Source organism: Macrotis lagotis, chromosome X, assembly GCF_037893015.1.
Source record: "Macrotis lagotis isolate mMagLag1 chromosome X, bilby.v1.9.chrom.fasta, whole genome shotgun sequence".
Taxonomy (NCBI): Eukaryota; Metazoa; Chordata; class Mammalia; order Peramelemorphia; family Peramelidae; genus Macrotis; species Macrotis lagotis.
The window spans coordinates 686,503,396-686,515,852 of NC_133666.1; positions in this window are offsets into that span (position 1 = coordinate 686,503,396).

A 12,457-nucleotide genomic window follows, 5' to 3' on the forward strand; every position below is an offset into this window, starting at 1 on the left:
GCCTTCAAAAATAAGGCAAGTCCTTGTGGTTTGTGATAATCATCTTCATCATCCACCTTATAATTTATATAGGTTGCATTTATATAGTATTTTAATACTACAAAGCATTCTGCAGCCACTTTATATGATGCATCAACTTTAAGAGGTAGGCAGTATCATTGCTCCCCATTTACAAATATTGGAAGTAAGGGAAAAAATGACTTGCCCCAGATGATACAGATGATACAGGTAGTAAATGTCTGGATGTAAATTCAGGTCTTCCTGATTCCAAGATCAGCATTCTATCCATTGTGCCACCTTGCTTCCTTATATTGTTGTTCTTCATACTTCGTGTCTTTTTTCCTTTCTTTTTTGGAGAGAGAATTGGAATTAAGTGACTTGCCCAGGGTCACATAGCCAGAAAATATCTGACATTACATTTGAACTCAAGTCCTCCTGATTCCAGGATTGCTGCTCTATCGCACCACTAACTGTCCCTCATTTTTCATTTTTGGAGAGAATCAGTGGCATCAGGGATGATGTCTTGATTTTCTTCTGAAATGGATCTCCATGAAACAAAGCTGCTCAAAGTCATCAATCTCACCCTTTCTTTTAGTCATTGAAATACAGTGGCAAGAAAAAAAGTCAAAGCGGGATGCAGGTTATGACCTTGGTTCTAGGGCTTTAAGATTTGTAAAACACTTTACTTATCTTAGGAAACAGCTAGGTCACTTAACTTCTATCTCAAGGTTTTTTTTTAAATCTGTAAAACGTGAAAAATAATATCCCCTACCTCCAAGGGTTATCGTGAGGACAAAGGAAATAACATATATAAAATTTCTTGCAACACTTAAAACACTATAAAAATGCTAGCTTTATCTCATGTATATAATTAAAGGGAAATAGTGGAATCAGAGAACTAGTTAAGTATTTTTCAGGTATTCAAAGTTCTTAGAAAATCTTATATCTGTAAATCTGCATAATCAATAATAGAATCCAGTCTGGGAGGAAGTCTTAGAGTTCAATTGGTCCCATGCCCCATTTTATAGAAGAGAAAACCGAGGTCATCTGAAAAGAAGCAACTCCCCAAAGGTCACACAGTTAATGAGTGTCAGGGACAGGCTTCAAACATAGGGTCTCTACCTTCAAATCCAGAATACTATAGTCATCACTATCAATTTCTCTCTGGAGTAATAGAGAGAGTGAAATATTTAGGGCCCCTGAGCTATCATAGGTCCAAGCACAACTGTGGGGAACCTGATATTGAATGACCTAAATCAGAACAAATCTTATCATATTGTATTAGCTCCTTGCCCGGGTTTCTGTAGTTGTTCTAATAATAACAAAGTCCAATTTCCGGGATCAACAAAACTCCCTATAATCTGGATGATGACTAAAGGAGCGAGGGAGAAATAATTACCCTGAGGTGGAGGTTAAGGAGACATCTGTGTCTTAGTGTAATCTCCTCCAATCCTCTCACTTGCTGAGAGAAGACTGGGATCAGAAGCTCATTACAAGGTAGTAAATGGAATTCAGACAAGGCGAGACCACCAACTTCTGGCCAGGAGCAGTGATTGCTAGCCTAGGGCACTACCCAAGAGGGTAAGAGAATGGGATCCAAGCAATAACCCACTTTCTCCAAGATGCCAGTGCCTTTCCTAGAGGGTGCTAGGAGTACACTGCTCAAAGAACTGGGCCAAGAGTCATCAAGACCTGCATTTAAATCTGCTTTAAAGCTGTGTGACATGATACTTAACCTCTATCTGTCTCAGTTTCCTTAGCTGGAAAATAGGGTCAATGACAGTACCTACCTCGAAAGGTTGCTGTGAGAATCAAATACTATTGTAAAGCCCCTGAAGCATAGATCCTTAATAAATATTTGTTCCTTCTCTTCCCACCCCTGGCCATTATCTCCAATCTATCCTGGTTTGGACTAGTTGCTCATACTCTTCTTTCCCATTCGACTATGAGTTCCTTGAAAGGATTGTTTTTGTCCTTCCTTATATCCCTAGAAGTTGATGAGATATGTGAATGTTCTTTTGGTCTCATGCTCCCATTTTATAGAAGAGAAAACTGAGACCAGCTGAGAGGAAGCCACTCTCCAAGGTTCCCCTGTTAATGGGTGTCAATGAGGGCTTCAAACCTAGGATCTCTTATCAAGTCTGTATATACAATACATAATAGTAAACATATATAATTATAAATATATACATACTATATAACAGTAAGCCTATATAAATATAAATAAAAACAAAAATAATATAAATAAAAATATATCATTCTGAAGGCATATATGGACATATATAAATGCACATGCAAAGAGATATCTCTTTACCTACTCCTATTTTTCTGCCACCACACACTATGTGGGTGATATCAATATATGAATAGATTTCATCAGGACTTTCTTGCTCCACATGTCTAATTCAGTAATGGATATAATTTATTTTGTAGAAGTATTAGCCTCAAGCCTATGCAGATATGTAAGTAGAAGCCATACTATGAATATGTGAATTTCTGAAATCAAACATTTTAAAATGTATTTTTATCTCTTTCTCCCAACTCCTTATCTTGATAAAGAGACCTAGGAACAGCTCCTGAATATATCTTCATTCTACTTAGTCAGGGAAGACTAGAACCTCTGCTATGTTGAACCCTTTTAAGGATTGTTACTCCATTTTTGATGTCCACCTGATTTACCCAATTCTCACCTGAGGCTCCAAGAAGCTGTAAACCATATTGTTAAGTCATCTTAACAGGTGGCCTAAACCAGGCCTAAACCCCAAACATTGAGTTTGGGGTATCTACCCTAAGCATGTGAATCTTCCCCTGGTGGAATGGGTAGAGGAGAATAACTTATTACAGTGGATGAGAATATTGGCTGAAGCAAACAATGGGGAAGGTTTAGACAAAATGGAAGATGCCAAGGTCATCCATTGCATACTGGGTTTTCACCAGTTATTCTGACTACTTGGCTGGCCACTGAATTTGGATGACTCTGGAATAAAGAATAAGGCTGATGATGTGCAACTGCTTTACTTCAATCCAATTTATTCAAGTGCCAAGACATGACCCCGTGATGCCATTGGTCTTCTTTGAAAAGGAAGGACAACAACCACAGCATGTGACACAGTGCCTGCCACAGAGTAGATGCTTAATAAATGCCTATGGAGAAATTCTAGTAGTAAATTGGGACCTGTCGAGGAGCTCCTCACATCATTGTGTAAAAAGGTCAGAGGAGGAGAGCAGATTAGATGACATTTCTAGGGCAAGTGAGAAAACACAGATAGTTCCTATGAAGGTTCACTCTTTCCTATATGATATATGCAGTTGTGGTAGACTGAGCTCAAGATTTATTGTATTGTATTATTGCATACTAATGTATTATTTACATTTTCTATTAAAATGCCTTTGATTTCATAACTGGTGAGAAATTAAAATACATCAGTAGGGGCTCATGAGATATGGTTTAGAGAGAATTCTGAGCCATGGACTCCCACAAGAAAGAAATTTTGGCTGATTAAAATACAGGATACAGATGACTGTTTTACAGGAGGTAGAATGAAAGGTTGAGTAAGGCCAGGGTAAAATGACAAAGTCCATCAGTTGTCAAGATGCCTTTTCAGGCTTCCTTACTCCCACTTAAAGGCCTCCCTTCTTTCCAGCGAATCAACTCTCTTCCATATTAGCACCTGCTCTGACAAAGTCATTCACACTGAGGTCTAACTGTCTCTAGGGCTCACCTTACCCGTTGTTTTATGGTCTACAAAGTTCTTTCCTCATAATAACACTAAGACAAGTTGTATCAACCCTATTTGACAGATAAGAAAACTGAGGCTGACAGACAAAATGTACTTAAAAGCAAACAACTAATACCATTAGAACAAGGTCTTCTAAAACCAAGGTCAGAGCATTTTCTATTTTACCACTTCCCTACACAACATTTCATCTCACCGAGTATCAGATCTGGACAGGTCACCTAGTCCAGCTTGTGTGTAATAGAGAATTCCTTCTAAAATATCTTTGGCAAAGGGGTCTTTAGACTTTGTTTGAAATTCCCTAGTGAAGAGGGACCTCTGTATCTCTGCTCTTCTCTGAGCCTCAGCTTCTCCAATGTGAGCGGACTAGGTCTGATGACCTCTGAGATCATTGAATTTCAGCTTTAAATTTCTATGCTTCTATGTTACTATGGGTTAAGTGTCCAAATCAACAGTCCCCACAAGGAAGTGATCACAGCCTCGGGATCAAAATACTCACCAATTTCCATGTCTTATCTCCCTAGGAGATGGTAAGCTCATGGAAGACAAGTATCAATTGTAGCTTATATTTTTCTATCTCCTGCACCTAGGAAAGTAATACAAACATAGTAGGTATTTAATAAATTAAGTTGGTTTGGATTTTATTGACTAGTCTAATTTCTCTCCCAGTATGAGGAAAATGTTAAGGAGGAAATGTTAAGTGTCTTTCCCAGTGTCACACAGTGTGCCATTGAAGGCAGTGTGACAAAATGTAGGAAACTCCATCTCTGAACCAAAGGAATTTGGTCCATCCATTTCTAACATTTATCTTTTGTATGATTTTGAGTAAGGTGCATCTCTTCCCTGAACCTCAAGTTGTCTTCTGTAAAATAAAGACTTTGAATAAATGTCCCTAGAATCCTGCCCAGTTCTTAAACTCAAATCCTAAGCCAGGACTCAGACCAGGAGTTTCTCAAGCTTTCTTCAAAGTGGATTAATTTAGATAAAGGGGGAAATCATGTTGTGTATGGGGGGGAGGATAAAATTTGAATAAATACCATTGAAGGGAGAAATTGCAGCAGAACTGGAAGACTAGAGACCACAGTCATACAAACATTGTAGGCTCCCTCATTTGTCCTTGGGCCAATGCTTTCCCCAAGCCTCGGGTTCCTGGCATCTGCAAGAGTTGATTAATCCTGAAGTGTCCTAGTGTCAAGGTGGAGGGTAACCTCCCCAAAGAGAAAACTTCCTTTCCAAAGTTCTTTATTCTATTGGTCAAGTCCCCGAGCCAAGGCATGACTCAGAGCAGAAAAGCCAGAGCTGACTCACCTCCTAAGTGATGATGAACCCCAGATCACAAAATAGTTGCCGTCTTTTGCGGGTCCTGGAATATTTCTGGAACTATAGGTATTGGCACATATGCTGACAGAAAATGTAGCAGAAAGATTTGGATGACAAAGTAAGTGATCCTTGGGTCTCAGAAATTAATTGGATCTGATATTTTCTTGTGGAATTATGCTTAAGAACTCATATTTCTTCAGTATTAAAAAATTCACAGAGCATTTTCTTACAACAATGCATCAAAAAACATTTTATTAAAAAAGGTCTTCTGCACTGGAGATACAAAGATAGAAATGAAATAATTTTTGCCCTGTGATGATGGTTAGATGGCTGGCTGGCTGGGTAGATGGGTATATGTATGTATGTAAAATCTTACTGAATTAGAGCTATCCAAAAATGGAAGAAGTAGAAGCTTTCAGGAATATGGGAGTCTTCCCTCTCCTTAGGTGTTTGAGTAAGTAAAGTCTAAAGAATCAGAGAGAAAATGGACTAGATGGCCTTAGAAATTCCTTTCAAATTTTAAGTTGTATGATTCCAGGTGGAAAAATTTTAATTACTCACCAAATGAGTTTAATATCTCAGGACAGTAGTCAGGAGGAGGACCTGAGTTCAAATTTAGCCTCAGGAACAACTAATTGGGTAACCTTGAGCAAGTCACTTAGCCCTGATTGTCTCACATCCTGGGCCGTCTCTATCCATCTTCATTCATGTCTGGTCACTGGAGGAGAAAGTGAAGCTGGTGGCTTAGCACAGCCTCTCCTCATTCAAATCCAGTTCCCTTGCTTGTCATGGCATCACCTCCCTGATGTCATCATTGTTCTTCATGAACAAAGGACAAGCACCATCAATTCTTCCCCTTAATGAGCTTACACTCTATTGGAAGAGACAATGCATGCATATATATTTAAGTGAATGAAGCAAGCAAGTTTGATAGGGGTGTGGCCCACAAGGGCATCTGGATATAGGAATTAGTACTTGAGCTGAAGTTAAAAAAAACAAACTAGTTTCTAAAAGGAAAAGGAGAGGATGGAGTACATTATAGACATGGGGACAGCCAATACAAGACATGGAGATTTCATGTGTGATACGTGGTTCAGAAGTCATGTGTGGCATATATCAGATTCCATTGTGGCACATGACCCATGTATGATGGAGTGTCTCATGTAAAGGGCACCAAAAAGCCCACATGTCTTCATGTATAGCAAAAATGTAGGGTGTGCTAAGGGGAGTAATACATAGTAATATATCTGAAAAGGTAGAGTGTAGAGGACTTTAACTGCCAAATAGAAGAGTTTGTATTTGATTCTAGATGTCCTGGCATTTGTTGGATCGGAAAGTGATATAGTTAGCTCTGTGTTTAGAAAAAAAATTACATTGGTATCTATATGAAAGATGCATTAGAGAGGGAAAGAATGATCGGTGGCAGGAAGAATCATGATCCAGGGAAGAAGTACTGAGGACCTGAAGTAGGGTTATTACTAAGGAGAAAGGGACAGATTGGAAAATACAGAGTTGGAATGCAAAAAACCTAGTTTCTGTTTCAAAAGTATTAACTAACATTAATAAAGCGGTTATTATATGCTATATACTTTATAAATATTCACCTCATTTGATCTTCACAACAACCTGGTGGGCAGATGTTACTACTATCCCTATTTTACAGTTAAGGAAGCTGAGGTAAATGGACATTGAGACTGAGTGATTTGCCCGGAGTCACACAATTACTGGAGCCATATTTGAGCTCAGGTCTTCCTTATTCCAGGTCCTAACTCTAAAAATAGTGCCACCTGAATAAGGTAGAGTGAAGAGTCAAAATTGACTCCAAAGTGGCAAACCTAGGAATCTAGAAGGGTAATTATGCCTTTGATAGAAATAGGGACCTTTGAAAGAGGGGAAGGTTTTGAAGGAACAATAAGATCTGTTTGGTCCATGTTGGAGCTCAGGGATACATCAGAGCTGGGTATATGGATCCTAGAGTCATCTACATTGATAAATAATTAACCTATGGGAACTGTTAAGTCACAGAGAGAAAGAAGAGAATCTTGAAGTCTATATATGATTAGAGAAAGAGGAGCAAAATGACTGATGAACCAGCAAAGGAGAGTAGAAGGAGATAACAGCAAGAAAGCTCAGATTAAGACAGTTGAATAATTCAGGAAGTCCTGCTTGAACTACTGGGTGGGGGGGGGGGGACCTTCACACTCAAAACCTATTAATTTGGGATCTATAGTATAATAGTTTTGAACTTTCACTAACTCTCAATTAGCCCAGACAGCCTATGGTAGCCAGTTGAAGATGACTAATGTCTTGTTACCATATCTGAAGATGATTCTAAGCTGAAAAAGACAATAAATGTATTGAATGGCAGAGTCAGAATCTAAAGAGATCTTGACATGTTTGAATGACTGACTATATGTAAGATAAATTGAATGCTAATAAATACAGTCTCTCACTTGGGTTGAAATAATCAATTTCACAAGTAGTTGATGGTAGATGCATGACTAGGCATAAGTTTATTTTTAAAAAAAGATTTGGAGGTCTTAGTGGACTACAAGCTCCATAAGAAACAACAATTTTAGATGGCCAACAAAGCTAGCACAGTTTTAAGCTATGTTAGGAATAGGCATGGCTGCTGGGAGTAAGGAATGGCAATTTTCATGTACTTACTCTAATCAGAATTTGTCTAGAATATTTTTCATTTCTGGGTGCCATGATTTAAAATGACATGACATTGTTCTTCAAATACATGAAAGGTTTTCACACGGAAATGTTATATTTTCTATTTTTTGGAGGCAGAACTTCCCGCAGCAATGGGTAGATGTCGTAATGAGGTACATTACTCTTCCTGAGCCATCTGGGTGGCCAGATATGAAATAGGATGAATGGAGATGACCCTGGATATGAGAAAATCAGGGTTAAGTGACTCACCCAAGGTCACACAATTAATAAGCATCGAGGGTCTGAGGAGGATTTGAATTCAGGTCCCCCTGACTCCAGGGCAAGTGCTCTATCCACTATACCACCTAACTGTCCTGTTCACTCACACATATAAAACACAGAAACTTAGAATGGAAAAGATCTCATTAGTCACCCTGTATCTGAAAAATAACACACTGCAGTTTACCAAAAAGCAGAATTTTGTCACACACTGTAGGGGAAAGAACTCTGGCTTTGGAAAGAGGAGACCTGGGTTCAAATTCTGATGGCTACCTGTTATCTTGGGGACCTCTGTAAGTTGAAAAGATCAGTTAGCTGCTTGTTTTCTAAAGTGAGGTGGAGAAGAGTATACTGGAAGATCTTTTAAGGTCTCTTTGACCCTGACATGATGGAGAATTCCTTAGGGAGCATCCCTTCATTGGGGGAAACTATTGGAATGTTCCCTTACATTCCCTCTGGATACACAAAACCATTTTTCCTCTTTACATCTACAAGCTGAACTTGGTCCCACTCCCAGCAGGAATCAATAAGGAATTCTTGATTGATTGAAAATGAATTATTAAATGGTTGTGATGTGTCAAACAGGGGAAGTTAGGTGGCACAGTGGATAGAGTTATGACCCTAGAGTCAGGAGGAACCAAGTTCAAATCTGGTCTTAGGCACTAATTAGATGAGTAGGTCACATGACCCTGTTTGCCTCAGCTCATCTATAAAATGAGCTAGAGAAAAAAAATAGCATACAACTCTAGGATCTTTGCCAAGAAAACCATATATGGGGACATGAAGAGTTGGACATGACTGAAAAATGACAGAACATGTATCAAGTGTTATGCTTAAGCATTCAAGATATAAATACGAAAGCAAAGATAAATCTTGCCATCAACACATATAGGGGAACATTGGCCAAGAAAGGATATTTTAGTTTGGAAAGCAAGAGAAATAGTAAGTGGAACCATAGTATGATTGAGTGATTGATGTATAATGCTGTTTTGATAATGGTTCTAGGATTGGAAAGGAGTGGAAAAAATCAGAGGGTTTGTATGCAAAGAATAATGTTGGAACTCACTGGGCAGGACAGGACCCACAATCCAGTTTTCCTGATTACTAGGTCCATTTATTTTTGCCTTTTCAGCTTTGACAGATCTCTTAACTCCTGACCCCTAGCTAATTTTTAGTTTCAAAATTCATTTTACTTGTTTGGGATGCCTTCTACTCATTCTCATCTGCCTTCCTACTTAGTGAATTAGTATTAGAATACCCCATTCAAATTCTGTGTGCCTCTGATTGTAAGGGAAATTTTTGTTTCTCTCTTTTCTGCAAAAGGATTTGATAAGATCTTTTCCAGCTCTAAAATTACATTCTCATGATCTTTGCAAATAAAAATTTCTATGGTAATTAGTAAAGAAAAGGAATGAATATTTTGTTTTCTGGACAGGGCACACTCCCAGAGGGTCATGGAAGATGTACCAGAGACCAACAAAATTATAAGGTTAGCCTAGATTGTCTAAGTTACTTGCCAGAAAAGGTGTTGTATAATCTATGTATTGGGGGGAGGTGGGATGGCTTAGGAGTTTCCTCATCAAACTGAGGAGTTTCTAAATCAAATTGATGAAATTAAAAGATTCCAGTCATTGTTTGGAGGCAACTGAAAACATCTCTAATACAAATGTGGGATGCCCTCTGGAAACTCAATAAAAGAAGACATGGAAGTCCTCTAGACTGGTTAGTTAAATCATTTACCCTCAATTAAAGTTTTAGTCTCTGGGGTTCTCATGCTTAGCTCTTCATTTTTCTCTGTATACTAAGAGATGTGGATGAGGATTGCTCCAAGTCCCTCATACTACCTTAAACACACACACACACACACACACACACACACACACACACACACACACACACACACCTTTCCATTACTCCATTATTAATGCACAAATATGGAGGCTGAGAGAAGATATTCCTGAACTACAGCTTCCTGTGCAAAAGAAAGGTTTCTATTTTAAACTCTGTTAGGCAAAGTGATTCTAGAACCTAGCTTTCCCATCATAGGGAATTGCCTCATCAGTACCCTCAACTTTGAGTTTGTTCAGTCATATCTAACTCATCTTGACTCCATTTTGGGTTTCTTGGCAGGCTTGCCTTTTCCAGCTCATTTGATAGAAAAGGAAACTGAGGCAAAGAGGGTAAAGTGACTTGTCCAGGATCACATAGTTGTTAAGTATCTGTGACTGGATTTGAACTCATGAAACTGTCTTTCTTATTCCAAACCCAGTGCTCTCTCCAGCATGCCAACTCGCTGCTCCCAAGTTTGAGATTTCTGGAGTTGAAGAACTCGATGATTAGATCTTTTAGTGCAGGGGCAGGGAATATTCAGCCCACAGGCTTTATGAGGCCTGAGGAATCATTTGTGTTGGTGCTGCCAAGGCAACTGCAGAATGAACTCTAAATTCATTACATTTGGAGACATTTTAGGGGTGAATTAATGATATGTTTGGCCAAATATAGCTGGTTAATTTTTGTTGAAAATTGTGCATGGCCCATGAAAGATTTTATAAATAGCCAAATGGCCCTTGGCAGAAAAAAAGGTTCCCTAAACCTGTTCTAGAGAGAGAAAGATCTCTTTATGCAGGATGCTCCTAAGAAAAGCCAGGGGACGGTACCCATAATTCCTTCACAGGGTCCTACTGATAGAACAAAGACAGTCAATTATTTGGATTGTGTAGTTTTGATGGAACAGAATGGGTTTTTTCAGCAGTCGGAAAAGGATGCTTACTTTTCAAGGGGATTCCAATCCATAGAATGAGATTGGTCATAGTTAACATTTCTATAGCATTTTAAATTTTGCAAAGTGCCTTAGAAATATTCTCATTTTTTTACTTCATAAGAACCCTAAGAGGTAGATTGTCTTATTATTCCCATTTTACAGATAAAGAAATGGAGACAGGCAGGGGTTAAATAACTTGCCTGAGAGGGTCACACAGCTAGGAGGGTATTTAAGACTGGATTTCAAATCTCAGGGAGGCGATCTCTGTTGCAAACAGGCACTATGAAAGTTGATAGAGGTTGCCTTGACAGCAATTTCAAACATAGTTTTCTCCCAGGGGGATCCGATGGGCTATTTGAGTACCTTTTCATTTCTATAATTGTTCATGGATTCCTGTGAGCCCTCAACATATATATGTTTTATCTAGGGCAAAATGAAGGCTGCCTTCAAATGCTCAGTGATCAGACTGTGTCTTGAGTACATGTAATAAAATTTAGAGATCCTTTCACCCACATTTGGGGAATATAGACCACAGTACCTAAATTTTAAGTTTGGATATTTTCCTTTGTTACCTCAAGGTAGGAAGGGGCAAGAAACCAAAGTAAGAAATGGATCTCTCTGTACCTCACAATTTACTGAATGCTTCATAAATATTATCTTATTCAATCCTCACAACAAACCTGGGAAGTGGGGCTATTATTATACCCATTTTGCAGATGAGACAAATGAGATGAACTGAGGTGAAGTGACTTGTCCAGGGTCATTTAAGAAGATTTGAATTTAAACTTGAGGCAAGATTTGAATTGACACCTTGCTGATATGGGAGCCAGAACACTATTCATTGCTGCCAAGATCAGACATGGTCCAAAAGAAAGTAGAGTCGTGGGTAGGGTTGGAGACTCTGGGTCACTCGTTTCATATTATTTTTAGGTTCTTTTTAAGAATGTTAAGCTAAATTACTAATTCTAATTTTCTATGTTCTGTGGTTTTAAGATTTTATGTGTAATGATTAATATTTTTCCCATTTCTGACATTCTCTGTTATAATAGCTCTGGCAATGTATATTTTGGGTTCCCTTCCTTCTCTTGTATCTTCTTTTCTAAGATTCCTCCCTTTCCTAAAAGGAAAGATTGTATGTTCTAATGTCCTTCCAATGTTGACATTTTAAGATTCCTCCCCACTATGACATTGTGGGTTCCGAGGTGCATTCCATATCTGATGTTCTTTGTTCTACGTTTGTAAATCTCATCCAAGCTTGCTGTTCTGGGTTCTATAAATTTAAGTTTTTTTCAGGTTCTAGCTTCTTTCAAGTTCTAATTTTGTGATTCTATTGTATGTAAACATTATATGATATTTTATGATTATGTTTGAAGAGAAAAAATTTGTAGCTATATTCAAAGCTAATTTCTATAAATAGATATGTTTTGAGTATCTGATATTATCTTTGGCATACAGGTCAAGACCAACGGATCTTATTCATGTAGTAATTTCCTCCACTAATTTGACTCTTGTTCATGTCTTCTCATATATTCTCCATAAAGATTCTGGACACTCTTTCCCTGGGTCTGGGGCCAGGAAGACATGGGTTCAATTCTTGCTTTACATACTTACCAGTGATGTGATCCAGGGAAAGTCTCTTAACCTCTTTCAGACTCAGTTTCTTTTTCTGCAAAATCAGAGTAACGATAGTACCCACCTTCCA